This window comes from Gossypium arboreum, chromosome 5, assembly GCF_025698485.1.
Source record: "Gossypium arboreum isolate Shixiya-1 chromosome 5, ASM2569848v2, whole genome shotgun sequence".
NCBI lineage: Eukaryota > Viridiplantae > Streptophyta > Magnoliopsida > Malvales > Malvaceae > Gossypium > Gossypium arboreum.
In genome coordinates, this window is record NC_069074.1 from 2,319,384 (window position 1) to 2,339,405 (window position 20,022).

Below are 20,022 nucleotides of genomic sequence, written 5' to 3' on the forward strand. Positions count from 1 at the left end.
GAATTTGATTAGACTTCTATCACCCACTGACCAAAAAAGGTTTTGACGAAGAAGGGGTCAAACCTTAGTTAAAGATCTCCATACAAATAACACTGACCTTTAGAAATATCTGTTGAGAAATCATCTGTAATCTTATATTTAACTTGAAGGACTCTGACCCATTGAGCATTCTTATTGAGATAGAGTTACCCAATTTAAACAGAAAAATCTCATTTTGCTCCTTGAGACGTGGAAGACCAAGACCACCATTGGAGAAAGGTTGACAGCAATCAAACGACTTTACTAAGGCTGGCCTATGACCAGCGGCTGATTTCCGCAAATAAAACCTCAGGCAAGCTAAACGTGTATTATGTTTCTCCAAAAACAAACGCCATCAAGCAATCAATTTAGGACAGAACATTTTACACTGTTCAACCATGCAAACAAAGAAAACCAAAATCTGATCTGTATTGATAAATTTTTATAATATGATCCATCGTTCCCTTTGCCTGCGAGAAAAAAAATCTTTTGAAAGGGCCTATGAGATTTTAATCATGAAGAAAATGTCACCAATTAATAGTGTATATATACATATATTAATTTTCTTTTAAAAGAAAGCATATACATATATTCAAAACGAAGAGCAGATAAAATTGCACCCAAGAGTTAAGATCGGATTTTTTAGTTTGACCTTATTATATAATGCTGGCTGGATTGAATTTTTTTTTTTTGTAATTTATATTTTGAGATTGGTTAAGCCAAAACCCTGAAAATGATTTCATTTTTATTTACCCTTTCAAGAGACAAACCATAACATATGCATTCATTATTACACTCAGATCTGCCATTAGTTTGTTAAATGAACTTTTTACTTTATTAGATTTGCTTCATCAAATAACAACAAAGACGAATTTGGATCAGATTAAAATAACATAAACGGTACAACTTACGAGAAAATCAATGTTCTGTTTTTGAAAATATTAATGCTTCAGTTTCCTTTTCTGGATTGAATTTACAAATGAAATCGCATCGAATAAACCAAGTAAAATTACGAGCCGTCACAGATAGATCAAAATAAAACATTGAAAAAGGCAAAGGAAAGTGATTATCATCTTCTTTACTTCTCCTTAATTAAGAGAACTTCCAACTTGCTTGCTTAGAAATGTCAACATCAACATGGTTATAATTTGAGGGTTTTTCTAAGATGACACTAACACTTCACAAACTAAGAAGAACCAGTTATTTGAAAGCTTGCAGATTCTGGGTTGTGCTTCTCTAGCACCTCCATATCCACAGATCTGATACACACATGCAAGGAACTGGAGAAATTCATTTCGCATATCGTTCATATATACACCTTTGTAAGTAGATCAGGAAGAGTAGGAATGAAAGACAAAACAAAAATTCAATGGAGCCATTCTTCTTGTAATTGTAATAAACACTTGAAACAACTGCGTAGATCCACCATTGCACCTGCATATATCCTCACCTTCACAAGTTAACTACATATACAAACTGAACCATATTTATATGCATATAGTAACATGCTAACTCGGATGTCGGGATTATATGCTACACCCTCCATGTATCCATAATTATAGCTTATAATAACACTGAAAGATCATGCATCTTCATCGAATTCAACTTAGATCTAGTCAGGTAGTTAATTAAACCCTAACTAAAGATGAAAACGGAAGCTGGAATTCCTAACAGCTAGAAAATTTATTATATTTTGGTCTTTGTTTCGGGCTATGGTTTCGATGGAGTATGGTATGATTCAGCTATAACACTGTAAAAGTGCAAGCCAAGTACAAGATCTTTGTAGTCCTATCAAAATGAAACGACCATGACTGTTTTCCTTAGCCACAAGTACACAAGGTAAATGAATGATGAATCAAGTACTATGCACAGTATACATATGGAAAATAAACAGAAAATCCCTAGCAGAGCAAGCAGCTGGTCTTTACAAAGATTCATAGAAAAAAATAAACAACAAAGAGAAAAAGTGAGAGAGAGAGAGAGAGAGAGAGAGAGAGAGAGAGAGAAGTGGATGACAGATAGAGAGTGAGCACGCAGAGCTTCAAGCATGAAAGGCTCAAGCATGCAAGAAAGAACCCTGTGTGCTCACTCTCTTCTGTCACCTCCCTTACCCTAAAACCCCCTTCTTCTCTTTCTTTTTTTTTGGCAGGCCAAAATCCCATGCCCTGGAGCTGGATTCTATGACTTCCCTAGCTAGGTATACATATTATCCCTATATAACATATAAAATTATATATACCTAGAAATGTTTCAATATTAGAGTACTGAAACATGTCTTGGCTTTGTTTTGCTTTGGTGTGGGAAACAATGGAGGATTTTGGGGGCTTTATATAGAATGGAAAAGAAGTTGGTTGCATCACGTTTGGAATAAATGTGGGTGTCACTCTCCATTTTTTTAATACTATTTCCGGAAATTGAAAGAAAGTATATTTTTGTTAATTAGCTGGTTTTTATACTTAGGGTTTTCGGGTTTCTCATTTACTATAATATTAGGAATTAACTTAGACAATCCTTAGGCAGTAGCACCAATAAAATATTTATTAATGGAATTTCTAATATATTATTATAAGAAGACATATTTATCTTTTTGATGAAGACAAAGGCCCATACAAATCTAACCAGACTCATTTATTCAATTACAGATTACTGTTGCCAATGCATCTAGTAATTCTAAATCTTTAAAAACTCTGCCCTCCCCAATCCTCAACCTTTCCCTTTTATGGTGGCCTGATGATATAATCAATTTCATCTTTCCCCATTAAATGCCTTCTTGTCTTTGTTTTTGACTGTTTGCTTGGTTTAATTTAGAAAGAATGAGTAAAAAATAGATCAAATATTTTACTCATATTGGCTTGATTTCTTCCTCATTGGAATTACCACACAACCATATTGTCTCTTACTACATATATAATATTGTTCCAAACATTTCTTTTTAACTGTTTTCTTCAACTTAACATAACTTATTGCCACAGTAACATAATTATGAAGTTACTAAATGAAATTTAAAGTATTTCATTCCTTTGTTTAATATTCTCTTTTGAATAATATATGAATATTATGTTGAAAGTTATAGACTTATGTGTTTTAACCTCGTTTTTTTTAAATAAAATTTTCTATTTAAGTCTTTTATAATTTATAAAATTTTACTTTGGCTCTCTAAAAATGATGAAATTGATTAATCCTCTAAAATTATAAATTATATATTATTAAAATGACGAAATTATATTTCTACTATCATAAAAATATATAATTTAATTCTAACCTCACCTCCTCATATTTTATATTAATTTTAGCTTTGTCTCGGTAAAACAAGAAGATTCCTAAAATTCTCTTACCCAGTTTTTTCTACATATAATCCCCGACTCATGATTGTATCGCATCCAATATGCTTAATTCAATTAATATTTTGTGTTTGAAAAGAAAATTGAATTCCATTTTTCTTTTATCTTTTTCACCCTTCTTAATTATAGATACCAAAGATGCCATAAATGACAACATAAAATTTAGAATATTATATAAACATGGTAGTAAAAAAAAATTAAAAATAAAATTCTGTGCACTGACCTGATAGTTAAGTTGTTCATTATTCTAGGTGTAGTCTGGATTCGGATCACGTTAGTCATGTTGCTGTTAGGATTTTGTTCCCTCTTATCATTCATCAAAATAAAAATAAAAATAAAAATAATTAATATTTTCTATTACACTTTGAAAGAGTACACTTGTTAATTCTATATATATATATTTACTAATATTATGATTCAGTCACCTGATAATATTAATGAAATTAAAATTTTGAATCATTAATTAATAAATGAAATTGGGACCCAAAACTGCAACTGGTCCTTCCCCATTGCCTTTGAAAAAAGATAAAGAAGAAAAGGAAAAGGTTAGTAAATAAAATAAATTAGAGAATGAAAGAGTGGTTTTCGTTAAAAGTAAAAGTTATTAGGTTGAGCCAATGAGCGCTCAACACACCGCATGAGAACGAAAAGTTCCAATACGGCGGTGCTATATACAATAATGCACCTTAAAGTATATATGCTTTTATATTTAATTAATTATTAATTAAACATAAATAAATGATGCTTTATATATATGTAAAAGAATCATATCACCAATGTTCCGACCAATCACTCCATACCCAAATGCTTGGTTCGCTACCCCCATTAGATTTTGATATTGCTAGCGTAAAGTAACCCCTCCCCCTCCAACATTAACATATAATTTTTTATATTTTATCTATTAAGAAGAATTAAATAATGGTATGTCATTAAAAATAGAAATAATTGTTTTTTAAAATTAATGATGTGTCTCATTAGAATTTATTATTTATTGAAATATTATAATTTTTATTGTCTTTAAGTCTTTTCTTTTTCCAAATCAAGCATGCTTCACCTTTAATGTAATGATGCAATCCGCCTTGATCCAATTACTTAATCATAATTAAGATCGTAATCAGATCATAGACATACATATATCATATATGAAATATTATATAATCATTGTTTATAGATATTTACCCTAAAAAATAAGTTAAGAATTATTTAATCCATTATTTTTTATTGTATTTTTTAAAAGAATATCATTTTAAGCAAATGCAAAGTATAGTATTTTCTTATATAAAAAAAGTGTACTGACTTAGCAATTAAACCTATTTTTAAAAAAAAAAAGAAGAAGAAGATGATTCCATAATGGAGAATAACCTAATTTACTAGTGTACTTAAGAATGATGACATATAGTGCGTAGAAAACAAAAGAATTATAAAAGTTTTTTTCCCATTATGGAAATGGGGGGAATATTTCTAAACCCTAAACTTTCCCTTTCAAGATGGTCAAGAGTTGAAAATGAGGCTCCCTTACATGTGGGATCCCATTTCTCACCACAAACCCCAACTTCAACAATTATGATAAGCATCTTCTATATATGCAAAGGCTAAAGGCTAACACCTTTTCCTTTTCTTTTTTTTCAAATTTGGAACTATTTTTATTTGTAATAATAATAATATTTTATAATTTTCAATATGAAATTAAAAATATTATTGCATATAATAATATTAAGGAGAATTCAAAAGGCTGGTAAAATTTTATTTAATTATTTTTCACGTGTATAGAATGAAGAGAAAGTTGTAGAGGGTTGGGATACCCTATCTGTTTCTACAACTTTCGGCAAGTTGGTACAGAGAATGGATTTTGATGTGTGTGTGTGTGTGGATTACAAATGGCAACACAGGGGGAAGCTTGAAAGAACCTGCTCCTGCTTCACACCTACATACCCATCAGTTTGTTGTTTTTGCCTTTTGCCATTTGCATCTCCTACCACTATCTATTATATTCCCCCTTCTTTCAATGATCTCTCAGCTTTGAATTTTGTCCAATTCAAAAAGAAATATATATTCAAAAGCAATTAATCTGAATCTCAGCTGTTGACCTAGCAACTAGGTGTTTACTTACTTAAAAGTCATGTTCTAATCACAAAGATAGCCTTGTTTGTCGAGGGTAAGTTGTGTGTAGGTTAATTGTCTATATATATAATCAATTAATCAGTTTTGCGAGGAATGTATATAAGGATAAGATCAAAAACTTATAAACTTACTTAAAACTCGTTTCTATACATAAAATTGAATAAAGATAACCAAAAACTTCAATGCTGGACTATATATTTAACCTAATCTTACCTGCAATACTGTCCAAATTAGGACAGTTTTTTTAACAGCAGTACAAGGATGAAGACAGTCAACTGTTTGTTCCCAAGAAAAAAGAAAAGATGGAGCATATTAAATTAGTTATTCTCTTGTCTGAGAAAGTGTAGAAATATGAATTAAAAAGTAAAAGAAAGATATGTGGATTGTGGAGGACCATGAACCAACCACCCCTTATGGCATTAAAACAGATGAAGGAATGAGGAAAAGGCCGGTTTGTGGGTCAACAGTCGACAGCTTAATGCGAAGCATGTGAGGGTTTTCAGGGCATCAGATGCATGTGCTTCACCCACATGCTTCTTTAACTTTGTAACATCAATGTATGCATGCCATTGGCTCTTCAGGGTTGGCAAAACGCCCTTCCCATGCATGCATGCGTACCGATCGTTTCAGTCTCTCTTTTTTCAATTTTGTTTCAATTTTTTTTTTAACCTTTTAAGGAAAAAAATATAAATTGTAGTTGAAAAAAAGTGCATTTACAGATGTGAAGTGTGCAGACAATCGTCCATTTCTTTTTTTTTTCTTTTTTTTTTTTATGGAAAAATTATACAAGACTTACGGTCGAGTTTACTTCATTTAGGTTTCATTTTTAGATATGAAGAAATTTAAGTTTTACTTTAAATTTTAAAAGTATGAAATAATATATTTTGTTGTGCAAGATTCTTCTTTTTCTTCCTTGTAAATTTGTGTTAAAGATGTTAATTGAGTTTTAGCTCGATTGGCATGGGTATTGTTACTAATGCAAGAAGACGTGTGTTTAAGAGCGTTGAAATGTAATATCTTTTGAGGACCAATTATAAAAATTAAAAAAAAAAAACCGTAGTGTTTGGTGTGGCAATTATTTGATATTTTTGGTTTGATTAGTATTAAAATTTATAATTATTCAAATTAAAATTTTTTTATTTAATTTATAATTATTCTATTTTTATAATATAAAATATTTAAAAATAAAGGCCGATGAACTTGATAAAAATTTAAGACTTAAATTTATCTTTGGTACGTCGCTCGAATTTCATATGTATATATTGAGGAACATATATTAATTTATTTTTTCTAAGAAAGCATCTAGTCCCCAAAAACTAATATATTGCTTATTAATTGAAAAAATTTAAGTAGATTTTGGGAGTGTAATTATTAAATTAACCCAAACATGAATAGTATTATTACATGTTAATATAATCCAAACGAAATTTTAATTTTGGATGCGATTGTAAAATCATTTTATGATTTGAGTGTGATTATAATTATATATATGTGTGGCTTGTTTCTATAATTATTATAATTAGTGAATTTCCTTGAATTGAGTGTTTATATTCTTCAATTTTTGAGAAGGAGAAGAGTTGGAGTAATTATATGAATAATTACACTAAAATCTAATTAGCTAATACCATTCCAAACGCATACATAATTTAAATTTAAGTTTTAATTTTATAAAATTATATTAGTACATCTATATATTTTAAATTACAATTATATTTTATTTTAAAATTGAAACTTTTATTCATAAAAGATAATTTTTTGTACATTTTGACCTATTAAATATTTAAATAAATTACATAATATTTATTATAAATTATTTATACCAATTTTAATTAAGGCGTTTTTGATAAACTGAAAAATTAAGGTTATAAAATTTGTTTGGTATATTATTTAAAATTAAATACAAAATATAATTAGATCATTTAATAAATATAAATATAAATTTTAAATTTTAAAAATATTTATTTTATATGTTTATTCTTATTTTTAAAATATTTCATATTATTTTAAAGAAAGCCAAAATTTAAAAGTAAAGTCAATAATTTTAAATGATAATAGGATGTTAAAATAAAATAAAAATGATTAGAAATTCTGAATTTATTAAGACATAATTCCCTATCTAAAATTATTCTTTTTATTTTGATTATGGGTTATAAATTGAGTATATTAATTTTCAGCCAAATTATTTTTTCGATGACTTATGGAGTATGACCAAAATTATATATTATTTATTAAATTATTTACACTTGGTTAAGGACAAATCAATAATAATGATGAATACATATTTAATGTTAAAAGTGTAAATAATCCAACGAATATGGAATTATAGATAATCAGATAAAATAGTGTAGGATAATTTTATTAATTTTATTAGTAATGATATTATCAAACACTTTCTTGGACTAATATATACGTTGTACCTCACATTCAATATGGTGGACCCAATACTATAAAACTCAAATCCATAAGGTCTAGCTGAGGCAACTCAGCTTAGATAATGGTGATGCAACCCCATAACAATCATGTCTGACAAACTTCACCCTTTAAACCTCTTTACACCCTCGTACAGACACTACCTTCTTAAGACGACACAATCCAAATAAGATATATATTGAGAAGACTCCTACAAGTACCCATGAATGTATCACCTCTAGTAGTTCCTCCATTTGGTTTTTTCAAGTGAAGTACAATAAAATCTTAAGTTGACACTCACTATACTACAACGCCTAGACTTGAGGGATATGAGTGTATGACTAGCCTTCCTTTTCCTATAAATACCACCTGGACGACAAGTAAAAGTAAGTCGTTCTATAAGACTACCATTCATGTCTATTCGCCACCAAGTGCTCTCTGCAACTCTCTCAATGTGAACTGCCTTTACAACAGCGGCTCTTCACAATCTCTCTTCGCATGACTTTCTGGATGGGTTCTGCAAAAAGCAAAGCTTGATACTGAGCTAAATCATAATTGTGCTGTAGCAAGATTACAAAGCAGATTCAGTAGAAGGTTGCTGTTTTACCAGTGCCAGACCATGCTGGCGGAATTACGTCTACACTTCTAGTGAAGAACACAATTCCCCTTTGTTGAATAACAGACTGCTTCTCGAATTCTATGTGCAAGCATTATGACTTAAATTTGGACCATCAAACCCCTTTTATCAAAAGCTCTCATAAACACTAAGCATGTAATCATGAGCCAGTAAAACTCAGAAAATTGGCTACTAAGTACACATGTCTAAGAATTAATCACATAAAAATTAGGGCTGATCGTAAAACTTACAATTCATTCATTTTGTTGTTATGATTACGCACATCATACCATGATCCTCCAAATTCCAAGTCTATTCAAAGTTAAAGGAACCTAAACATAAATGACAAGTGTGGATTCGTGGAAATATAGCAACCTTAAATTCTTCTAACTACAATAAAGTAAATTTAACTCAAAGGAATAGCAGCAACATAAGCTATACTTCAAAACACACTAGGGTTATTTATGGTACAGTAACATATTTTATTTTTATTTAAGTTTGAATCGGTTCAAAATATGATTTTAAAATTTTGATCAAGTCCGTTCATATTTACAAATGATTAATTCAGCTCATTTTAGGCCCACTTATATTATTTTATTAAAATTATATTTATATTTATATTTTTTAAATTTAATATTTAATAATTTTAATGTTCAAACTTGAGCTAGATCTATATTTTAAACGAGTCAAATTTTTTTGCCCTAGCTTATTTTTCAAGTATAATATTTTTGCTAAAACTCTTTCAAATTTTAAATAAATCTTTAAGCCTGAACAAGTCTAACTATAACAAAGTAAAACACTCTAAGCCCCAACAAGGTAATGAGCAATGCAATACAATAGGCAATGAATAGGCTACTAAACAATTTAGGGGTGTTAAAATGGTCGATTCGGTTAATATATGAACCGAATAACCCTAAATATAAAAACATTTAACCGTTAATCAAATCAAATTTTTTTCAAATACATTAACTAAATTGAAATCTTTCGGTTAATTTGGTCAGTTAACCGAATTAATTAAATTTATATTTTTTTGTCTTTTGGTTAAAATAAGTATAAAACATATAAAAAATACATTGCTAATGTTCATTTTCTTTTATTTGATGGTTAAAAACTTTAAATAGAGGTGAAAATAACAAATAAGACATTAAAAACATTACATATATTAATTATTTATATACTTGGATCGGGTTATATATATTATATATTGTAATGACCGATTTTAGGCCTAGTCGAAACAAAGGTTTCGGGACCACTATTTCGAGGCTAGAGAAAATTATTTTAGTATTATTTTATGTGTTATAATATAATTTTATAAGTGCATGTAAATTTTGGTAAGTTAATTATTAGCAATTTCTAGTCCAATTTCAAAAAGGACTAAATCGTAAAAGGTAAAAGTTGTGTTTTAATACCTAAAGGTGTTAAATTGCCTTGTATCTTAAATTGGGGTATTTAAAGTGAAATTAGGCCATTGAAAGTGTGATGGCCGGCCATGGGAGACAAAATTGTTGAAAAGTCAAAATTAGGTGAAATTTGGTCACCAATTTTGACTAGTTTTATTATTAACAAATCAAAAAGAAAAATGTAACGGCCTAATTTTCAGTGGTGTCGGAAATGGTGATTTGAAATCACTAAATTCGACAAATAAGATTGAACAAGATAGTAATTTAATATTTATGAGTCAAGTAAGAATTTAGAAGAATTTGTGAAATGGTGAAATTAGTGAATTAAAAGAATTTATTAGGTCAAACGGGTCAAAAATGAGGTATCGAGACCTCAAAGTTGAAAATCGAGCTATAAATATTTTTATAAATATTTATGGAGTGTCATTGAGTTAGTATTAAAGTTCCGTTAGAAAATTTTAACGTTTGGATGGCTAATTAATTAAAAGGACTAAATTGAAAATAGCGCAAAATTTGTTAAATTGTGAGTAAATAGCTTAAGTATTTAAAAGATGGATTTAAAGAGCAATTAGACCCAAAGGTTAATGGCTGGACGGTTTGGGTATGAAATAAGCAAGAAAACAATGTGAACAAGGGCAAAATTGGAAATAGCATAAAAGTTAATAGTTAAATAATGATGTAATTGAAAAATCTAGACATTTCTTCATATTTTCTCAGCTAAAACGCCATAGAAGGTCTGGAGAAAGCTGGTTTTCATATTTTACATCATGTGAGTTTAATTCTTACTTTTCTTGATAATTTTTATGTTTTTATGACTTTTACAATTAGGTCCACTTGTAGAATTCATTAGTTTTTGATTTTATGGGTGAAATTGGAAGTTACCCTGGATGGATAAGGAATTTTATGATGAATTATTATGAAATTTAAGTTCTAATTTTATATTAAGGTGGTTTTATTAAGTGATTTTGATAGGAAATGATATTTAGGACCTAATTGTGAAAAAGTTGTGAATTGAAGGTTTCTATTGAAATTAAGAATATAAAAGGTTTTGAAATAGTTTATAATGATAAAATAAAGTGTTAATTGAGAAAAATTAGTTCAATTGATGGGTGAATTGAGAAGGACTAAATTGTGAAAATTGTAAATTTTGGGGTAAAAGTGCAATTTCAAAATTTGAACAGCATAAATTGTGAAGTGAAATAGAATTGAAATGGATGCTAATGAAGGAATGATTTTATAATTATAGATCAAGAAAACGAATCGAATCGTGGAAAGGAGAAAATTCAAGAATAGTCCACAATTTCTACGACTTTTACAAATTAGTCCAGGTAAGTTCATATGGCAAAGTTCAATGTTTTGATATGAAAATATTATGATTGTTAAAGTATTTTATTTTTGATGAATACTATCAATTTGCATTAACTAATGAATAATGTGTAACTAAAAGTACAAATTAGTAGGAACAATGGATTTGAGTGCTTCTATTCGTGACCACGATGAGTTGATGAAACATATGTGACAAGTGTGCCCGTTTAAGACCATAGCTGGGCTGTGGCATCGGTGCAATGTGATAATGTGACTCCGTATAAGACCATAGCTGGGCTATGGCATCGGTATAATGTGATAATGTGATTCCGTATAAGACCATGTCTGGGATATGGCTTCGGTATGATATGTGAACCGTGTAAGCCCATGGCAAGGCTATGGCTTCGGTGTGTGATGCGTATCAATGTGAAAGTCCATAGTTTACTATGGCAATGTGATAATGAAGCACTCAATTCCCTTATTGTTCCCTAATTTGACAATGAAGTAAATGAGAAATGGGCCTAAGGGAGTTAAATTGTGAGTTGCCATATGGAAATTATTCCAATGAGTTATTAATGAAATTGTGATTTGGAGGATGAAATAGTTAAACTAATAGATATATGATTGTGTACGATATTTGATATGATTTGTGTTTATATGCCTATGAGCTTACTAAGCTTCAATAAGCTTACTTGTGTGTGTTTAATATTTTTATGTAGATTGACTTGAAGTGAAGTGGGTAGATCGGATCAACACAACAGGGCACACTATTCAGATCAATTCCGGTAGTTTTTGTTTTATGTTTAAAGATTTATATGGCATGTATAGAGTTTGAATGAATTGAAGTAAAGATGTTATAAACTAGTTAACAATATTTGTACTAAAATAGTTTTCGGTAAGTAGCAGTAGTTTGACTTTGAAAATCACTAAAAATAGTAGAAATGGAATTAAATAATGAATAAATTATGGAATCGAATCTCGATGAGTCTATTTTCATATGGAAGAAGCAAAACAGGTATATGAGCTATATTTTATGAGATGTTTAAATTTTTGTGAAACAGGGCCAGAGCGATTTCTGGATCCCTGTTCTGACTTTGGAAATTCACCATAAATTTTACAAAGATAATTAGAAGTCATACTTTATATGTACAGATTCCTTATTGAGTCTAGTTTTATTAGAGACAAACGGCATAGTCATTGAAGCTCTGTACAGAGAGATATCTGATTCGTAATACACAAAGGTCAGAGTAGTCAAACCCTAAAACAGGGAGATTTTAAATAATAAACTGTACTAATTGGCTTGACCAAAATTCTAGAAAAAATTGGTAAGTATATATATGAGTATAAATTCATAGAAAATTTACGGATTTGGATTTCGAGTTTTATAACTCGAGATATGAATTATTTAGCAACTATGACACAGTTGGACAGCTTGTCTAAAAGTATTATATAAATTATCTAAATTTGGTTAAGTGCTCAAATAAGTTTAGTAGTGCCTTGTGCTCGACTCCGCAACGGTCTCGGGTAAGGGCGTTACATTTATTGGTATCGAGCTTCGGTTTAGCGATTCTCGGAATATGTATGATGTGAAAAGTGTCTAGAATTACATGCCATATAAATCAGTGATAGTGTCTTGTGTATGATCCGATCTAATCCTTGTTTTTATTATAGATTATCTTCGATTTGAAAAGATGTCGATAGACCGAACAAACTGAGCAAGAAGAAGTTAATAGCAGTACAAATCTACGAACAAGGAACAAGTAGTGAAGCTCGATTTCATTGATGCGAGAACAAGAACTCAAAAATATGATTTATGGATTCATGAATCGGTGGTATAATAAGAATGTGCGAGAAAGAAATCAGACTCATAACCTCCTCCCCTATCTCAACATCTGTAGTACCCCGGTTGCTCCTCCACCTCCTCCGAAACAACCTGAATCGCAAACGTTCTCCATTTGAAAAGCTCGAAAAACATGGAAATTTGAAGAATTTGGGGAAGAACAGACGATGACCCGTTAAAGTGAATATTGGTTACAAAGTATAATGAGGGTTTTAAGCAAATGGCGTGCTCACCGGATGATTACTTAATATGTGCCGTGTCATTATTGAAAGAAGAAGCTTATAACTGGTGGGAAACAATAGAAGCATTGTTATTTACCGAGAAGATCACTTGGGAATTTTTCAAAATGAATTTAAGAAGAAATATGTCGGTAGAAGATATCTGGATAAGAAGAAAAGAGAATTTCTCGACTTGCGACAGGGAAACAATTCAGTGGCTGAATATGAAAGAGAATTTGTTTATCTGAGCAAATATGCTCGAGATATAGTACCCACTGAAGAAGAAATGTGTATCAGATTTGAAGAAGGGTTTAATGATGAGATTAAAATGATGATAGGGGGCATTGAGATATGAGAATTTGTTGTTCTATCAGATCGTGCTCAGAAGCTTGAAGAAGTATATAATAAAAAGATGCAACGAGATAGAATAAGTAAAGAATCTTTCAAAAGAAGTGCATCTAAGTCATTTTCGACTTTACCAGTGAAGAAATCTAAAGAGGAATTCAATCGAGCCACTTGATTACAGAAAGATCGGAAAAAGTAGGCCAAGACAATCGATTACAAAGCATCCGACAGACCTGCTTTGTTAGTGTGGGTAGTGTACAAAATACCCAAAGGCCCAAGTGTCAACATTGTGGAAGAAGTCACCCCGGTGAATGTAGAAGTAAATTAGGGGCTTGTTATAAATGTGGGGCCACCGATCACTTTATTCGTGATTGTCCCCAATTACAAGTAGAAGAAGTGGAGCAGAGGAGAAACCGAAAATTCTTCCTCAAAGGAAGACGCTCGTCGAGGAAGCGATTACTCTGAGGGCTACTCGTTCGGGTATGAAAGATACTACTAGCCGATCGAAGTTAGGGCTCTGCTTCAGTACTTATGCCATTCGAGCGAGAGAAGAAGCAACAACTCCGGATGTAATTGCTGGTACTTTCTATCTTTATGATGTTCCTGTGTATGCTTTAATAGACCCTGGGTCTACTCATTCATATATTTGCACTATGTTAGCATCTGAAAAGAACTTATTTGTTGAGCCTCTGATTATGATGTACAAGTTACAAATCCGTTAGGTCAAAGTGTGGTAGTTAATTTAATATGTCATAACATCCCTTTGAAAGTTAAGGGCTGTGATTTCCCCGCTGATTTGATGCTGCTACCCTTTCGGGAATTTGATGTTATCTTGGGCATGGACTGGTTAATGAAACATGACGCAATAGTGAATTATCGAGAAAAACGAATTAGCTTGAATGTCAAACAGGAGACATTATTTTGGTTGAGTCTGGAAATTTGGATGACATGGTTAGAATGATTTCCTTTATGTCTGCTCAGAAATTGTTGCGTAAAGGAAATGAGGCTTATTTAGCCTATATTCTTGATACTTGAAGTTCTGAATCAAAGTTAGAGCAACTATCTATTGTAAATGAATTTATGGATGTATTTCCTGAAGAATTACCAGGGTTACCACCCGATAGAGAAGTTGAGTTCGTGATAGATGTGCTTCCGGGAACAGCTCCCATATCGGTGACACCGTATAGAATGGCTCCAGCAGAATTAAGAGAGTTAAAACGCAGTTGCAAAGAGTCATTAGACAAAGGGTTTATCGACCGAGTATGTCGCCGTAGGGTGCACTGTCTTATTTGTGAAAAGAAGGATGGTTTATTGAGGTCGTGCATAGATTACGAGCGGTGAATAAGGTAACAATTAAAATAAATATCCTTTGCCTCGTATTGATGATTTATTCGATCGACTTAAGGATGCTACAAGATGTTTTCAAAAATAGATCTCGATCTGGTATTATCGATTAAAGGTAAAGGAATGTGATGTACCGAAAATGCTTTTAGAACTCGGTATGGTCATTATGAGTTCTTAGTTATGCCATTCGGTTTGACAAATGCTCCTGCTTTGCTTTTATGGATTTAATGAATCGAATTTTCCATCTTACCTAGATAGATTTGTGGTTGTGTTTATTGACGATATCTTGATTTATTCAAAGACGAAATCCGAGCATGCTCAAGACTTGAGAATTGTACTACGATATTAAGGAAAAACAGTTATATGCAAAATTTAGTAAATGTGAATTTTGGCTTCATGAAGTGGGATTCTTGGGTCACATTGTGTCGATTGATGGTATACTGGTAGATCCGAGTAAGGTGTCGTGGTGATTAATTGGAAAACTCCAAAGAATGTTACTAAGTGCGAAGTTTCCTTGGATTAGCTGGTTACTATCGTCGATTTGTGAAAGATTTTTCACTGATTGCTTCACCGATAACTAAATTATTACAGAAGAATGTTGAGTTTGTATGGTCTGATGAGTGCCAACAAAGTTTTGATCAATTAAAGAAAATGTTGACAGAGGCTCTGGTGTTAACTCAGCCTGAATCAGGTGTGCCATATGTAGTATATAGTGATGCGTCTCTGAATGGTTTAGGTTGTGTATTGATGCAATCAGGAAAAGTTGTAGCATATGCTTCTCGACAGTTGAAACCACATGAGAGGAACTACCTTACACATGATCTTAAGTTAGCTGTCATAGTATTTGCTTTAAAAATTTGGAGACACTACCTATATGGAGAGAAATGTTATGTGTATACATACCATAAAAGTTTGAAATATTTAATGTCTCAGAAAGAGCTAAATTTGAGACAGAGGCGATGGTTAGAGCTGTTGAAAGATTACGATCTTATCATTGATTATCATCCGGGTAAGGCAAATGTAGTGGCAGATGCACTTAGTCGGAAATCATCATTATTTGCTCTTCGGGCGTTAAATGCTCATTTTATGTTAATGAAAATGGTTCTATATTAGTTGAATTAAAGACAAAACCAGATTCTTTCAACGAATTCGGAATTGCAAGATGAAGATCCGAAGTTGGTGTTGAAACGACAAATGGTTCGGGATAATTTGAACTTAGATTACTCTATTGATAATAGTGGTATGTTATACCATCGTAATAGAATTTGTGTCCCGAATAATCTAGAATTGAAGAAGGATATCTTATCAGAGGCTCATAGTAGTATGTACTCGATTCATCCGGGTAGTACGAAGATGTATTGTGATTTGAAAAAAATGTATTGGTGGCTGGTATGAAACCGGAAATTTGTGAATTTGTGGCAAAATGTTTAATCATCAACGGTAAAAGTTGAACATCAAGTGCCTACGGGTTTGTTACAACCCGTAATGATTCCGAATGGAAGTGGGAACATGTGACGATGGATTTTGTATCTGGATTGCCGGTGACTCAAGAAAAAAAGATTCGATTTGGGTGATAGTAGAGATTAACTAAATCGGCGCATTTTATTCCGATCGAATGATTTTTCACTTGATAAGTTAGCGAATTTTATGTGTCGAAATTGTGAGATTACATGGGGTGCCGACATCAATTATTTCGATCGAGATTCGAGGTTTACTTGAGATTTTGGAATAAACTACGAGGAAGCTTTAGGTACTAAGTTAAAATTTAGTACAACTTTTCACCCTCAGACAGATGGACAATCGAGCGAGTGATTGATTTTGGAAGATATGTTAAGGTGTTGTATACTCGAGTTCGATGGCGGTGGGAAAGGTACTTACCTTTAAATTGAATTTGCTTATAATAACAGTTATCAAGCTAGTATCAAAATGGCACCGTTTGAAGCTCAGTATGGAAGGAAGTGTAGAACCCGTTGTATTGGTCGAATTAAGTGAATCGAAATTAGTCGAAGTGGATTTAATTCGGAAACTAAAGAGAAAGTTCAGATTATTCGGAAAGTTTGAAAGTCGCTTCCGATCGTCAAAAGTCGTATCTGATTTGAAAAGAAGAGATATAGAGTTCAATGTGGGTGATCGTGTGTTCTTGAAAGTTTCTCCGTGGAAGAAAGTTTTACGGTTTGGTAGAAAAGGAAAGCTTAGTCCACGATTTATCGGACCATCTGAAATCATTGAGAGGATCGGTCCGGTAGCTTATAGATTGGCCTTGCCTCCGAACTTGAGAAGATCCATAATGTATTTCATGTATCTATGTTGAGACGATATAGATCGACCCTTCACATGTGATTCCTCATCTTGAGATAGAGCTACAATCGATATGACTTATTAGGAGGAACCGGTGAAAGTATTAGCTCGGGAAGTTAAAGAACTACGGAATAAACGAGTACCGTTAGTAAAAGTGTTATGGCATCGACATGGATTGGAGGAGGCAACCTGGAAAACAGAGGAGTCAATGAGATCACAATATCCAAATCATGTTGGTAACAAATTTCGAGGACGAAATTTTTAAAGGGGAGAGTTATAACTACTTAATTTTCAAGTGGTGTCGAAATGGTGATTTGAAATCACTAAATTCGACAAATAAGATTGAACAAGATAGTAATTTAATATTTATGAGTCAAGTAAGAATTTAGAAGAATTTGTGAAATGGTGAAATTAGTGAATTAAAAGAATTTATTAGGTCAAGCGGGTCAAAAATGAGGTATCGAGACCTCAAAGTTGAAAATCGAGCTATAAATATTTTTATAAATATTTATGGAGTGTCATTGAGTTAGTATTAAAGTTTCGTTAGAAAATTTTAACGTTTGGATGGCTAATTAATTAAAAGGACTAAATTGAAAATAGCATAAAATTTGTTAAATTGTGAGTAAATAGCTTAAGTATTTAAAAGATGGATTTAAAGAGCAATTAGACCCAAAGGTTAATGGCTGGACGGTTTGGGTATGAAATAAGCAAGAAAACAATGTGAACAAGGGCAAAATTGGAAATAGCATAAAAGTTAATAGTTAAATAATGATGTAATTGAAAAATCTAGACATTTCTTCATATTTTCTCAGCTAAAACGCCATAGAAGGTCTGGAGAAAGCTGGTTTTCATATTTTACATCATGTGAGTTTAATTCTTACTTTTCTTGATAATTTTATGTTTTTATGACTTTTACAATTAGGTCCACTTGTAGAATTCATTAGTTTTTGATTTTATGGGTGAAATTGGAAGTTACCCTGGATGGATAAGGAATTTTATGATGAATTATTATGAAATTTAAGTTCTAATTTTATATTAAGGTGGTTTTATTAAGTGATTTTGATAGGAAATGATATTTAGGACCTAATTGTGAAAAAGTTATGAATTGAAGGTTTCTGTTGAAATTAAGAATATAAAAGGTTTTGAAATAGTTTATAATGATAAAATAAAGTGTTAATTGAGAAAATTAGTTCAATTGATGGGTGAATTGAGAAGGACTAAATTGTGAAAATTGTAAATTTTGGGGTAAAAGTGCAATTTCAAAATTTGAACAGCATAAATTGTGAAGTGAAATAGAATTGAAATGGATGCTAATGAAGGAATGATTTTATAATTATAGATCAAGAAAACGAATCGAATCGTGGAAAGGAGAAAATTCAAGAATAGTCCACAATTTCTACGACTTTTACAAATTAGTCCAGGTAAGTTCATATGGCAAAGTTCAATGTTTTGATATGAAAATATTATGATTGTTAAAGTATTTTATTGTTGATGAATACTATCAATTTGCATTAACTAATGAATAATGTGTAACTAAAAGTACAAATTAGTAGGAACAATGGATTTGAGTGCTTCTATTCGTGACCACGATGAGTTGATGAAACATATGTGACAAGTGTGCCCGTTTAAGACCATAGCTGGGCTATGGCATCGGTGCAATGTGATAATGTGACTCAGATAAGACCATAGTGGGCTATGGCATCGAGATAATGTGATAATGTGATTAGTATAAGACCATGTGCAGGATATGGCTTCGGTATGATATGTGAACCGTGTAAGACCATGGCAAGGCTATGGCTTGTGTGTGATGCGTATCAATGTGAAAGTCCATGGTTTACTATGGCAATGTGATAATGAAGCACTCAATTCCCTTATTGTTCCCTAATTTGACAATGAAGTAAATGAGAAATGGGCCTAAGGGAGTTAAATTGTGAGTTGCCATATGGAAATTATTCCAATGAGTTATTAATGAAATTGTGATTTGGAGGATGAAATAGTTAAACTAATAGATATATGATTGTGTACGATATTTGATATGATTTGTGTTTATATGCCTATGAGCTTACTAAGCTTCAATAAGCTTACTTGTGTGTGTTTAATATTTTATGTAGATTGACTTGAAGTGAAGTGGGTAGATCGGATCAACACAACAGGGCACACTATTCAGATCAATTCGGTAGTTTTGTTTTATGTTTAAAGATTTATATGGCATGTATAGAGTTTTAATGAATTGAAGTAAAGATGTTATAAACTAGTTAACAATATTTGTACTAAAACAGTTTTCGTAAGTAGCAGTAGTTTCACTTTGAAAAATCACTAAAAATAGTAGAAATGGAATTAAATAATGAATAAATTATGGAATCGAATCTTGATGAGTCTATTTTCATATGGAAGAAGCAAAACAGGTATATGAGCTATATTTTATGAGATGTTTAAATTTTTGTGAAACAGGGCCAGAGCGATTTTTGGATCCCCTGTTCTGACTTTGGAAATTCACCATAAATTTTACAAAGATAATTAGAAGTCATACTTTATATGTACAGATTCCTTATTGAGTCTAGTTTTATTAGAGACAAACGGCATAGTCATTGAAGCTCTGTACAGAGAGATATCTGATTCGTAATACACAAAGGTCAGAGTAGTCAAACCCTGAAACAGGGGAGATTTTAAATAATAAACTGTACTAATTGGCTTGACCAAAAATTATAGAAAAAAATTGGTAATTAGATATATGAGTATAAATTCAGATAAAATTTACGGATTTGGA

At 31.4% G+C, this 20,022-nt stretch overlaps 1 long non-coding RNA gene across 1 annotated transcript; it reads left to right on the top strand.

Moving 5' to 3' along the window:
• The first annotated feature begins 11,199 nt into the window (after positions 1 to 11,199).
• Positions 11,200 to 12,096, top strand: LOC128292767 (uncharacterized). The gene is made up of 2 exons (XR_008282678.1): positions 11,200 to 11,233; positions 11,930 to 12,096. It is a non-coding gene; the product is annotated as an uncharacterized LOC128292767 (long non-coding RNA).
• Positions 12,097 to 20,022: the final 7,926 nt, after the last annotated feature.